The sequence below is a fragment of the Cajanus cajan genome, chromosome 9, assembly GCF_000230855.2.
Source record: "Cajanus cajan strain Asha chromosome 9, NIPB_CcT2T_4, whole genome shotgun sequence".
In the NCBI taxonomy this organism is placed as follows: Eukaryota; Viridiplantae; Streptophyta; class Magnoliopsida; order Fabales; family Fabaceae; genus Cajanus; species Cajanus cajan.
Window position 1 is genome coordinate 13840843 of NC_138525.1, and position 15330 is coordinate 13856172.

General features: G+C 29.4%; 1 pseudogene; it reads left to right on the forward strand.

Annotated features, from left to right (window-relative positions):
- The first annotated feature begins 3809 nt into the window (after window positions 1-3809).
- On the forward strand, window positions 3810-8086 carry LOC109816957 (ribonucleoside-diphosphate reductase small chain A pseudogene; annotated as a pseudogene).
- Window positions 8087-15330: the final 7244 nt, after the last annotated feature.

Here is a 15330-nt window from a genome sequence, read left to right on the forward strand (position 1 = left end):
TACGTGATTAAACGAAGAACAAGAAGACTATTCTACTTCTACTCCTAAAAAGAGAAAATAAAAGTGGTCGAGAGTCAGTCATACCCAAAAACGATCTTGTGCACGAGAGCCATATGTGTGTGTAGGCAGAGAATGCTTCAGAAGCTAATTCAAGTATGAGTTTTTCCGACCTCTGTAAAGGTCCGTAATCCTTGTATTTATAGAGCAATCAAGAGCGGTTAATTCTGTGCATGTACGCCTCTAACTCATAACCGCTATCCACTATATTTGCTACGTGGTCTTGAATTATAACTTCCTTTAACCGCTCTTCCCACGTTTCTTGTTTCTTCGATTGATTTTTTGGTAACCGTTTTGGCTTAACCTCCATGTTCTGAGAGAGTCTCAATTTTTCAACTATTCTCGAGCAACACTTGCTTGTTCGATTCTATTTCGAGTGCTCCCACGTCCCACGTGAGATTAGTCACAAGTACTCAGCATGTGTTGATTTTACTTCTCGGGCAGCGCTATCAATCTTTTTCGAGTCACATGATTTTCGAGTACGCCTAACAATTCTAAACTATTTTTTTGTAACACCTAGATAATTCTATGCTATATATATAGAAGAATCTACTTAATTTTATTTATTAATTAATAATTTACATTAAATTTGGATCATCTAATTATGATTTAATGAATTATTAAATAGGTTTCAAAATTTGTAAAATTTTTAAACTCAATTTATTTATTAAAAATTTTAAATTTAATAATTGAATCATTAAATTTTAATAGAGATCCTATCTTATTGAATGAATTAACTGTATGAAAAATTATTCTTCATGTAAGAAGATTCCTCCCTGTATTTATGTTTGTGGGTGTTCGACATTTTAGAAAAAGATTTTCATAATTAGAAGGTTTTGTAAAAAAACTAAAGAAAGTTTGTAAGGTTGTGGTTGTGGGCCTTTTTCGAATAGACTTTAGCTAGTGAAGTTTTGCAGCCCAACTTTTCATAAAAGTGTTTATAAGGTCTCGTAGACCAGACCCTATTCTTTATTCTCTACTTTCTTTTGGAACATGTATCATCGCAACAGAGTCATTAAAGAAACCTTTGCAAGCACCACCCTAACTGTGATTCATCGCAAGTCATGTTGACCTTTTTGCTGAGGATTCACTTCTTATGGGGTAAGGGGAGTTATGAAAACCTACCTTGTAATGGAACAAAATTCAACATCTCAAAAAATATTATACAGATGATTTCTCAAGAAATTAGAATAAGAAATGGAAGAATTTTCTTGGGGGATTAATGAGTTAAGAAGAATTTGCCACAAATAATAGGAATTCTTTGATAAAAAGTTAGGGTGTGTTTGGTTTCAGAAAATATTTTATATTGTCATTTTCTGTTTTCATTTCAAGAGAATAGTTTTCATTTTCAAAATTTTAAATTTAGAAAATATGTTTAATTTCACATCTAAATTTTTATTTTCAAAAATGAAAATATTGAAAATATGTTTGGTGTAACTAATTTCAATAAAATATTAAAAACACTCTTTAAAAGAATATACTAATAAAAAAGTTATAATAAAATATAAATTATAAAAATATGCTCATATTTATTAATGAGTAATTATAAATTAAATAAGTTTATTATATATATATATATATATATATATATATATATATATATATATACCATTGTATTAAAAGATTACAATTTATTATGCAAAATTATTCACATGTATAATTAATGTTTGTGTACTATTTTACTAAAACTTTTCATAATATTTTATTTATCACAGGTTTGATCTTATATTATTAGCCTAGTTTTGAAAATATCATTAAATTAAATGCATAATAAAATAGTAAGACCACTTCATCTACCCCACAAAACCAAAATTATTCTCAACCAAAATTATTCTCGGTGAAAAGTACATACTTTTGGCTTTAGCGCTTGTTGGGTGGAGAACTTACATATTCTTCAAATTTTCAACAAATTATAAAAAGTCTTGGAAAAGTAAGGCTCTGATTAAATGCTTGGTATTTTATTGGTAAGTGTTTTTGAATACGTTTCTGTGCAAATCATTGTTACAAGTACGTAGTGTGTTGTTGGATAACAATTTATGTTCTTTTTGCTCTCTATTTGTTGAAGACCCTCTTCACTTTTTTCTAATGTGCCCTATAGCTTTTAATACTTGGTTAGTTGTGGCCAATTGGTTGGAGGTAGCGGTGGTCCTTCCTAATTCTTTAACTTCTTTTTATTTATATTGGACAAATCTTGGTATTTATAAAAAAACGTTCTCAATGTTTTTTGGTGGTTTGGGTTTTTATTATCTGGTCACTATGGCTTCATCAAAATGTGATCACATTTCAGTAAGGTGTTTCAGATTGCAAGGAAGTGTTGGACAGCATTAAACTACGTTCATGGAAGTGGATAACTAGTTCTGTCCCTGGATGTTCTTTTAGTTACATTAACTGGTATCATAACCCGAATTTATGTTTCTCATAGTTTCAACTTTGATTTTTATTTATAATTATGTTTTTGTGTTCCTTGTAACGGGTTGAAGTACCCCTTGTACTCCCTTTTAATTTAAATCACTCTTGCTTATAAAAAAAATTCACTTCTATAACCAACACTGTGTTCATGTTGAAACTTCCTCGGTCAACCACAATCTATGTTCAATGGCTCGAGCATTGTATTAGAGCTACAAAAGTTAAAAGGCTTAAATATGTTTTTAGTCCCTCAAATTTAAGACAAATTTATTTTTGGTCACTCAAATTTAAAACTATTATTTTTAGTCCCTGTAATTTTCAAAAATCTTATTTTAGTCCCTTAGGTCACTAATAACATATTTGAAAGTGACTAATTAAGAATGTTATACAATATCAAACGGATTTAATGTGATATTTTCACTAATAAGGACACCAATAGGTAGATTTTATGCAATAATGTTTGATAAATTTCTTAACAAAATTTGAATATAAGGACTAAAATAAGATTTTTTTGAAATTACAGGGACTAAAAACAACAATTTTAAATTTGAGGAACCAAAAACAGATTTATCCTAAATTTGAAGGATTAAAAACATATTTAAGCCAAGTTAAAATAAGGTGTGAATATAATTACTTGGAATGCCACTGCGTATTCACTAGTCTGTTTTCATATCGATAGAAAATACTGAAAATGACTTTTTTCTATTTTCAATTTTGGACTTGTTTCAGAAAATATTTATAAGAAAAACATTTTCGAAAATTGAAACGAACGTATTTTCAGTACTATTATTTATTTTCTCTGAAAATAAAAATAGAAAATAGCCAAATCAAACAGCCCCATAGAGTTTCACACACGAATCAAAAAGAAATTAGTTCTCTTAGTTGGCCAAGATATAATCTCAACTCGTTTAATCTAGGGTTTTTTACAATGAGTTCAAAGTTTCTATTTATATCTTGAACTTAGGAGTGGGCAGAAATATTTCTCCCGATCATACGCGAGAAACCCTTTTTAAAATAAGCCTTTCGGAAGGACAGATTTGGGCTTTGGGTTAGATTAAACAAAATAGACAATTTCATTTGGGTAGTTTTGGTCGGTGGAGATTGAAGTAGTTCAAAAAAATCAAAAGAATCGAACTGGATTTAAAACTGTACTGTACCATTTTAAAAAAACTAGAACCAATTGTAAAAAAAATGGACTAGATATATATTTTTAAATATAAGTTTAAAAACCGAACCTATTTTTTAAGAGGGTCGGTTCACTTAAAACTAAAAGAACCGAACTGGATTTAAACTGTACTGTATCACTGGTGCTTTCGCGTCGGGTGTTGTTTCCGCTGTTGTCGGGGATGATGGTTCTGTTTGGGTGTGGGGGAAGTCAAAACGCGGTCAACTCCCTTGACAAACATGTCACTGAGGCTATTGTGCCTACCAAAATGGAAGCACATTCTGGAGAGAACGTAGCCAAGGTTTCGTTTGGATGGGGGCATGCTCTTGCTCGAACTTCGGATGGAAAGTTGCTCGAACCTAATTGTTTAAAGCTGGTACATTTCTTAAAATTAGTTAAAATCAGTTTATTTCTTAAAATCAGTTTTAAAAACTGGTTTAGTTTTGAAGCTGGTTTTAAACCGATTATAAACCTGTTTATTAAAATAATTCAGTTTTAAATCGATTTATTAAAGTGGTTCAAATGGTTTATAAACTGGTTCAATTTAATAAAATGGTGTGGTTCGGTTCAATGTGGTTTTTTGGAAAAACCAAAACATGCACACCCTTAGATTGAAGAAATAAAACCCGTAAAAACCTGACCCCAACCGTTTAAAGCTAAAATAACATCAAAATATCACATATCACATGTTATTGGCAAGCTTGCATTGCCATTAGATAAAGCTTAAAAGTTTTGCACACTTAAGTTCCATTAGACCTTGAGCAATGCACCATTAGATTCAATCATTGCGCTTGCAAGGTTGCATCACCATATTTAAACTCATATTTTTTATCTTGTAAAACAACACTAAATTTTATAGATGATATAATTTTATTTAACTAAATGATAAACCTTGGCATTGTTTACTGTCTTGTCTACCTTTAAAATTTTACACCATTTCTTCCAATTTCTGGAACAATTGCGTCATCCCCATTACCATAGATGACCATATATTAGTTGTGACATTTTTAAATGATGGATAAAAATATTTTTATATGTTAATTTTAGATTTGTTATAGATTATGATGACATAATTTTATTTTATTTTTTGATTTTTTAGAGTTTAAGATTTAGAATTTAGGGTTTTGACTTTTTATGTGTATTATAAAAATAATCGACAAAAAAGTCTTTTGTTTAAGTTAACAAATACTTCTTCGATGTGCTTTTTCCATCCCATCTCATCTCTTAGTATTTTACTATTGCATCACTCTTTCCTTTACATTGTCACATCTCTTCTTTTTTTGTCGTCGTATTCTTCCTCTCTTATTATATCTCTTCCTGTTTTGTCATCGTACTCTATTTTTCTTATCACATTTCTTCACGTTTTATTGTAACGTTTTTTCTTTCTATTTTTCTTATCACATTTTTTCACGTTTTGTTGTCACGTTTTTTCTTTTTTGTCATATCTCTTTATATTTTTTGTCGTCCTCTTTCCACCACGCTTCGTGTTTCAACACCGTGTTTACTTCCAAACTGCTACACTATCAATATTTAAACAATAGTAAAAAAAAAAGGAGAAATTTCTTGTATAGTGAGTGGTAGCCATGATGCTCAACCATAGCTTCAATAATAGCACCCTAATAATATTTAGTATTATCTTTAAAATCTTCTATGCTAGACGACTAGCAAGTCATAAAAATTTTCCTATAACATAGTATCTTATTAATTCTCTTAATATTTTATAAAATTATATGTTGCAGAGGTAGTTGTAGTAACAATATTTTATAAACATTGTTCTATCATGGACTATATTGAAATACAAATTGGGCAACAGTAACAACCTTGTTCCGATGCTTAGGCCTAATAAAACCAGTTTAAATGAAGCCAATGAAGTTGGAAAGAAAGGAAATCCTCTTAGAAGTGTGGAAGAGAGGAAGGAGGAATATGACCGGACACATGGTTGTTTAGCCTTTTGTTGTGATGTGCATAGTCACAATAAAAACCTGTCTTGCATTAATGCATGTGTCAACAGCGACTCCCACGACACTAAATTGTTAAACATTTTATTATAATGGTAGATAAAAAGTATTTTATTAGTAAGGGGATAAAGGTAGCTACTTGTTAGTATATGGCATAGTTAACAATAGTGCATGATAGTAGCACTATTGCATTGCAACTAGCACGCATATGAAACTTGTATTGCAAGGGTCATGATCGAAGTTGCAATAATTTGCGGGTATTGTGACTGCAGTGCTGAAATGAGGATAAAACTCTCTTTTTGCCCACTTGTTAACGATTTTTCGAGGTTATGTTCATGTTTTTACCTCCTCCCCTCTCAGTTTTTAATATAATTTTAAACAGTGTTTCAAGCTTATTCAAGCAACACACATTGCTTTCTCGCCTATTTCAAGTTTCAACACATAGTAGATGTTATTTTAGCTATTAAAGGTTCCATATTTGGATACAATTTTTCTGTTCTGTTCTAGACCCATGTTTCTACGGTTGAAACAAAAGGAAACACGAGCGAAAGCAAACAAAATTGAAATTAATAATAAGGGTTTTCAGTGTCAGCAACAACTTGGGCCAGCAGTTTCTTTTTTGTTACAAAATTATGTCTAGCTACAAAACCAAAAATTCTCAAACAAAGACCAAAACTATAGCAAATCCTAATTTGATACCACAAAAGAGTTAGAAGTCAACAATACTAGCTAAAAGCCAATATGAAAAAATACATCATGGACAGGTAACACAACAACAAATGTTCCGGAGTAGAAGCATCATGAGAATTTGGTGGACTTGGTAGCTCTGGATCGGGTTCTAGGCACGAAGTCCTCAATTGAAATCTTTTGTTTTGTTTTTTTTTACCCTTGGGAGCTGCAGGCTGGATGGAAGGAGCCTGATCCTGCTTTTGCCAATTGAATCCACTATCTGTAAGGATTTGAAGATCTTGTTGAACAGGAGTCAAACTGAGACAATGTCGCTGAATCAACAATTTAATGAAACTAGAATTGAGAGAGTAGTTGCCCTATCAATCTGATCTGAAACTCATTTGTGATGGCTAATTTCCTAAGCTGAGACACTAGAAGAAGCTAAACCAATCTGGCTACTATCATCAGATGAGTCCTCCAAGGATGGCATACCATACAATGATCCACGAGGTGCAGGATTGACTAGTTGGTCCACAAACTGATCAGGCTAAGAACCAACCTGCACCTGATCCTATACCTGGAAATTAATAGGAGCCAAGTCATCTGAATGATGCTACCTATCAGAAATCAATTCAAAAACCAGATACATTCTTTGAAAAATTTGTGTCAAGAGCTGAAACAGATTCTTCATCTGAATTTGAACTAGAATTTGCAAGCAGGGATCGATCCCTGTGTTTAGCAGAAAAACCAGAATCTTAATCCACTCTAGGAGCCACAAACTCAAACTATTTTTCCCTAGTTTTCCTAACAGGTTCAAAGGCAGCCATTGGTAATTCCCATAGAACTTGTAAGACCATGAAACTAAAACTGAAGCTCGTGCAACCTAAGATAAACATTTTGCAGCATCCACCAAGCATCCGTTATTCGAATCAAAGGCTAACACAGCAGGAATAACTTGTGTGGCTATAACATTAGCATCAGTATAGGATCAACAACATGGACAACAGCACCAAGAGCTGAGACAGGCCTATGACATGTTTCTTGATAAGGGGTTTTTGCAGGGTTTATTCTTCTTTTTTCTTTTTTTCTTTTCTTTCAAAAACAATAGGGTCTTTTGGAAAAATTTGCCTTGTGTTGCAAGGAAGGTTGAATGGGCATTGAGTTGGATTCATAGTTCCATTTCTTTGTAGAGAAACTTGTTGATTTTTCATGTGTTTAAGGGATATTTTTCTTAGGATGCTTTTTGTGCCATATTCTAGCTTAAAAAGAGAGGACTGATGTCGTTTGACGTTCTCAAATAGGCTAATCTCTAGAGTTAAGGGCCTTCACTGTGATTTTGCTTGTCTTTTGTACAACTTGTTACAAAACCAACCAAGTTCTGGGTGGGTTCATAAGTTGATACATGAAGCTGTTGAAATTGAAACTAAGTTTGTTTTTGAAGCCCTCTCTTGTGCGTTGATTGGCATGAACTCAACACTCATAAGTCAATACATAAAATTCGTTTCAAACAGGTTATTGGTTGCCTTAGGGTGTCAAAGAAAGTACAACGAGGAAAATCCCTTTGATTGGATGGAGTTTATTTCTTTGCAAGGAAAGGAAAACTTTTTTGAAAGAAAAGGTGGGTGATTATCAAAAGGCATCTGTGATGTCAAGCCTCCAAGATGTAGGTAAAAACTTTGTTTTCAAGCTTGATGAGGACTTCAAATTATGATCGATCTGTTACAACTTCAACTATTCTACAGATGTTGAGTTGGTCATAAAATTTATTTACTATTTCCTAGTAATATTTTTAGCCTATACGAATAGGTAGCTGGTATTTTCATTCAGGTCACTTGTATAATGTGATTCTTTTATTCTCCACGTGCATGTAATATTTGTATTTTGTAATTAGACCCATGTTTCTACAGATATTTTAATACCAATTCCACTATGGGTCATGACGGGATCCACCAAAGGACAAAGGCTCACATGATTTTGTCTCAGTAAAGGTCTTTTTCAAGGATTACGAAAATCAATGAGAATGCATACCTTACTTAGGTTATGAGAAAATGGCCAACAAATTATCCACCTAAGAACTATCTAGGTGGTTTTATATATACCATAGAATTTATATCTACTACTTATGTTTTGAACAAACAAGTTGTTGTAATAAGGTTCTGTTGGGATGTAAGTAAAGTCCCACATTGTTCAAATAAGAGGATGAACATGGGTTTATATATACATATTTGTCTCTATTGGTCAAGAGGCCTTTTGGGTGATGTCTAAAGCGTAAGAGCTTGGGTTCAAAGCAAACAATAAAAGAAAAAAAGAAGAATTTCTAAGAAAGGTAAAGATTGCAAGGAGTAAATGATAATTGTTCTAGCCCAAAATTAAATAAAAACCCAATTCATAATTGTTAGATATAAAATAAGTAAAAAAAAAAAGAAGAATCTCTAAGAAAGGTAAAGATTGCAAGGAGTAAATGATAATTGTTCTAGCCCAAAATTAAATAAAAACCCAATTCATAATTGTTAAATATAAAATAAGTCATGAGCATTCACTTTACTAGAGCTTGTATGACCAAGTGCTCACAAGTTTGATTCTTCTTTCCCCATTCTAAATAAAAGTTGAACTTTAGCATAATGTAAGCTATGTTTGTGTGTTATTCATGCTTCAAGCCCAAAGGTATCTTGCAAGAAGGGCGTGCTTTAGATATAAAAGAAAACCCAATTCATAATTGTTAAATATAAAATAAGTCAAAAAAAAAAGAAGAATCTCTAAGAAAGGTAAAGATTGCAAGGAGTAAATGATAATTGTTCTAGCCCAAAATTAAATAAAAACCCAATTCATAATTGTTAAATATAAAATAAGTCATGAGCATTCACTTTACTAGAGCTTGTAAGACCAAGTGCTCACAAGTTTGATTCTTCTTTCCCCATTCTAAATAAAAGTTGAACTTTAGCATAATGTAAGCTATGTTTGTGTGTTATTCATGCTTCAAGCCCAAAGGTATCTTGCAAGAAGGGCGTGCTTTAGATATAAAAGAAAACCCAATTCATAATTGTTAAATATAAAATAAGTCATGAGCATTCACTTTACTAGAGCTTGTATGACCAAGTGCTCACAAGTTTGATTCTTCTTTCCCCATTCTAAATAAAAGTTGAACTTTAGCATAATGTAAGCTATGTTTGTGTGTTATTCATGCTTCAAGCCCAAAGGTATCTTGTAAGAAGGGCGTGCTTTAGATATAAAAGAAAACCCAATTCATAATTGTTAAATATAAAATAAGTCATGAGCATTCACTTTACTAAAGCTTGTATGACCAAGTGCTCACAAGTTTGATTCTTCTTTCCCCATTCTAAATAAAAGTTGAACTTTAGCATAATGTAAGCTATGTTTGTGTGTTATTCATGCTTCAAGCCCAAAGGTATCTTGCAAGAAGGGCGTGCTTTAGATATAAAACCATTTATAAGCTTTTGCCTTACAGCTTAAATAGTCAATAACTCTCACTATATACAAATTACATGTATATAGCGAAATTTAGTTTCTTTTGCAATCAATTTTGAGACAGAGACTCCTAAGAGTCTCCACGCCTGACGCAACCAAATCACGCCTGACCCAACATCCAACCCGAGAGCCCTAAGTTCTTCCACGCCTAGCGTGTTCAACCTGCGCCTAGCCTAATCCCAGTTAGAGGGTTCAAAACTCTCATCCAAACTAACAAATCCAACCATATGCAAACACAAAAAGACAATGCATAGGCTTCATACAACACAAATTACAGCTTAAATAGTCAATAACTCTCACTATATACAAATTACATGCATATAGCGAAATTTAGTTTCTTCTGCAATCAATTTTGATGTTATTTTTGCTACTTGTTTGCATTTCTCTTCATATTTCTTTCCCAATGATTCTACCTGTATAACATAAACCAAGTGATAGTTAGTTAATTCTTTTCACATTTTCAAGAAAAGAATATACCTCATGCTTATCCACAGACGCCCTTTTCTATAATCTCGTTTAGTCAATTATCATTTCTACTTTTATGCAAAACCTAAAATACAAGTAAACATAGCAGAAGAGGGAGTGAGTGAGTTCATGATTCATATTTCTTAAAGGAAAACAAAGCGGCCTTAGACCCTTCTGGAGGTGGAACCTGTGGCAACAACACTAGGAAATTGTAAAGGGAAAAAGCAAAGAAAGGGAGAGGAAAACAATCGAAGAAGACTTGAGCAAAATTACCTTTCACTAAGAATGATCAAAATGAGCTTGAGCAAAATTATCGTCGAAGAGGTCTTCAAGAGTTTCGTTTGACTTTTACTAAGGAGAAGGATGATGTTTTCGTTGGAGAGGATGTGCTAGGGTAGAAAAAGCTTTTCAATACTACATTACTACATTGGTCACTCATAAGATTGATCTTGATATACTTATGTTTTATATTTAATTGCAAAAATTTCACCACATTTTGTTTCAATATCATTTTTATTAAAATCGATGTAGAATTGACGGTAGAAGCTTTTTAATATTACATTGGTTTATTGATGTAGAACACTCAATTTTTACATCAATTCCCCTTAAAAATGATGTAAATATGTGCTTATATTTTATATTTAATTACAAAAATATTACTGCATTTTGTTTCTACATTGTTTTTATTCAAACCAATGTAGAATTGGCAACATGGAATTGTACTTTTCTAGTAGTGAAAAAAAAAATTATCTAGATTCGGATATATGTGAGAAGGAAGACAACAAAGAAGAAAGACAAAACTATAAACAAGAATTTAGAACATAAATTGTGTTTTCAATTTGAAATTTAAAAATATTTTTTATGTTGGATGTTTTTACACCTGTGATAGAAAGTTATTTCTTTATCGAGTGTCATTACACCTACCATAAAAAGGTTAGAGTCAACTACAAAGTCGATCCTTCCAAACACATTCTATGACGGATATAAAAATATTTGACATAGAAAGAACTTTCTTTGACGGGTAAAATAACAACCAACTGTGTGAATTTCATTCTACATAAAATCTCTGTCATAAAAAGTCCTATTTGAACTAAGGATAGCAATGAGATCCATGAGGATGAGTAGTAAGATACTTGTACCTGTCCCATCAATTAAAAGTTTGTCTCATACCCGTGTAGGTATCTGTTAATCGGACACTCGTGAATTTTATAAATATCCATAGATATCTATCTATGAATACTCATGGATACTTTGAACTTTTTAAAAAAATTTAAAAAAGTATTATAAATAATTTTAAGCTTATATTTGATGTTAAATATATTGAAAGATTAAAGATAAACAATTGGTATTAATTTTTAAATTTTCCTTTAATGATCATTTTTTTAAATAATAAAAATTATATAAGATAAAAATATGAATATTTAAATAATATTATTTAGCGAGTACGCATAGGTACGAGTACTATTATACCCGCCTCCACCACATTTATAAATAGATAAAAATTATTTGTTCCTATTATCCGTATATATTCATTTAAGCTACTCATTTATTATCCGTAGCATATTTTATCCGTAAATATTTGTAGATACGGATAAATTTGACATTCCTAATTTGTAGTAGTGCTAGTCAAAATCCTATCCACCTTGAACCTTACTCATCCAAATACAACATTGCGAGCCAAAAACATAAAACACAAATATTCACTATATATTTTGCACAAACTATCTCTCATGTAAGATCATATAGATCATCATATTACTTAAAAAGAAAATCATATTCTAATTTCTAATCATCAAATCAAGTATGTGACTATAAAAAAAAGTATATATATATATATATTAGGGGTGGGCAAAACGAACTGAACTGAACTGAACTTATAAAAACTATACTGAACTTAAAAGTAGTTCATATGAACTGAACTAAACTAAATATTAGTTCAGACGAACTGAACTGAACTATTCTTTTGTGTCATTGAACTGAACTGAACTATACTATAAAAACTTGAACTGAACTGCAATTTAAACTGCACTAAACTGTTATGATATTTTGAATTGAACAATTTTGACTCATTGATCTATCAAAATAGGACACATTTGTCAACTTTACTTTATTTTCCATTTTATTTAAATTTTTCAAAGGAAAAAAATATAAAATTAAGTCAAACAAACTCAGTGAATTTTAAGCCTAAAAATAAGTAGTTCAACATAGCTCAATTGATCCGTTAAGTTCAACAAAATTGATATAATTTTTTTTCAAATCACTTTTTTTCTAAAATTTTGGTTATTAGACTATCGAGCTAATCTATTAAGACATAACATGTTAAACACATTTAATTTTTATTCTTTTATAAAAATAGTTCAATTTTTATAATTCAGTTCAGTTTTTATAGTTCAGTACAGTTCAACTTTACAACAGTTCAGTTCAGTTCAGTTTTTTTTAAACAGTTCAGTTCAGTTTTTTTTACAAACAGTTCAGTTTTTTATAGTACAGTTCACCACCAGTTCAGTTCAGTTCAGCTCAGTTTAGTTTTTTTTGCCCACCCCTAATATATATATATAAATCAATATCTCTAAAATATATAACAAATATACTCATTATCATATAAATTGATGCTTATTAAAAGTCTCATATTTATTTTATTTATTAATTAATTTTAGAGGAAATCCCATTCATCATAAGAACTAGTATTTTATTGCTATATTTTCAAAAATTAATTTCATACATCATTCTCAAAAAGATGCCTCACAACTATTATTTTCTTCTCTTCGCTACACTTTTATTTCATCATCATACCAATATAATCTTGTTCAGTGGTTTGTTTATACATTTTACCACTTTCTCATTTCATGTTACTGGATCCTAGTTGTGGTTAGGATATATTTTTTATACCTTTCCAGTTGCATTTCATTTTTCAATGCCTATTACGTGAATCTATCACATCTCCGGAACAAAATGCAAATTGATAACACCGAATAAATGCGCTAAAAGAGGGCACATAAAAAAGTAGCAACTAACCCCAGTATGCAATAGGTTGTAAATTGTCACACATTCAATTATCACAATGATTTCATTTTCTCCCCAAAACAACCACAAAAAACTTTCATTTTCACCCTCAAATCACAGCCACAAATAATTTCCATTTTCTCCCCTTAAATCACAGTCATAAATAACATATAGCCATTTAAGCAATTTGAAGTTAAATAGTAATTACAGTCACACCCATATTTTGTATGTCCTTTTTCTTCATTTTCATTATTATTTATTTAAAATATTTTAAATAAGATATATGTGATATTTAGAAAAATTATTTTGGATAAGATTATTTTATTTCATTAAAGTTTGTGCATGAATGTACATATATAAATGTATGAATAGTACATTTTACATAAATTTTATTTATTTTTCTTTAACATCCAAAATTTAATAATAATTGAGTCAACTATTTTTTATCATGCAAATTAAAAAATAAAAACTCACATACATATTTTAAAATAGATTTTTTTACTTATTTAAAATTAATTTTATTAGATTATTAACTTGAAATAGACTGTTTAATAAATTAATAAGTCAAGTCAAAATTTTTTAAAAAGTCAAATTAAATTTATAAAAAAATCTTGCAATATATAATAAATTAAACTTTAACTTTAATTTTATAGGACATACCCGATATATGTTCAAAGTTTAATTTAACCTATTTTTATTCTTAATAATAACGCATATCTTTCTATTTAAGAAAATTAAAATTAAACAAAATAATTAACTAACATTATTTTTCTATCCTTCTTTATTTTGATTATTACTATCTTTTATACTTTTTAAATTATGTATATTTAGCTATAAGAAACTGTTTAAATTATAATAAACAATATTTTTATTTAATTATTTTTTACCTACATGAGAATATAACCCTAGTTTAGTTAATTTCATCTGTGATACTCCAAAATTTCTAAAATTATTAAAAATATATTTTAATGGTTTTATAATTATATTAAAGAATTTTTTTAAAATGGTTATGATTATTTTTATTAATTAAAAAAAGATTATTTGTTATTATTAGGGATATAATTATATTTTATTTAACTATTTTGATTAGATATTATGACTTTAATTATTTTAGAGATTTTATAGATAAGAATGTTTAAGATAAGGAGAATAAAGATTTCCAAATTATATTATTTGAAAAAAATATTATCTTATATATTTAAAACAAAATAAAGATTTTAAACTTATTTATTTAAAGAGATATTGTCTTATGTATTTAAAGAAAAATAAGGATTTTGAAATTATATTTAAAGAGATATTAACTTATGTATTTATATATAAGATTTTAAATTAATTAATTGGGCTAGTATTATATTCTAAGTAATATTGCAAAATGATAGTAATTATTATTTACTTATTTCAAAATAGTGATAAATAATTAATTAGGATAATAATATATTTAAGAGATATTTTAAGGTAATAGTTTATTTAGTTATAATTTTAAAGATATATTCTTGATTTAATTATTTTTTATAATTGCGAAAAATGATTAATTGGACTTTTGTCGATAGGTTAGCGTCTCTATAAATGTGATAGTAGAGTTAGGATTGTTTCGCTATGTATGTTGGGTAGTGGAATTGGTATCGATCCTTTCTTTGTTTCTTATATTTTATGAATGACATTTCGTTAATTGATTACATTATGTATTTTTTTTGTTTCATATGATTATTTATTATTCTATTGGCTTAATTGTGTTTTTGATCCCTCAAGTATTGCAATTGTGCAATTTTGATCCTCAAGACTTTAATTAAGTAATTTTAGTCTTTAAAAGATTGTAACTGTGTGATTTTAGTCCCTTAATTTTTAATTTAACAGTTTTAGTCCCTCAACTATTATAATTGTGCGATTTTAGTCTTTTCCATTAAAAATTTAGTAATTTTAGAATTTATATATATATATATATATATATATATAATATTTTAAATTATACAATTGTTTGCTTATTTAAGTTAATATATATTATAATTTTTGTTAATGTATCAAATGATATATATTTATTATTACTAAATAAATAAAATTTATATATTATTAGTATTTTAATATTACTGATAAATTAATACCAATAATATTTTAGTATATTTA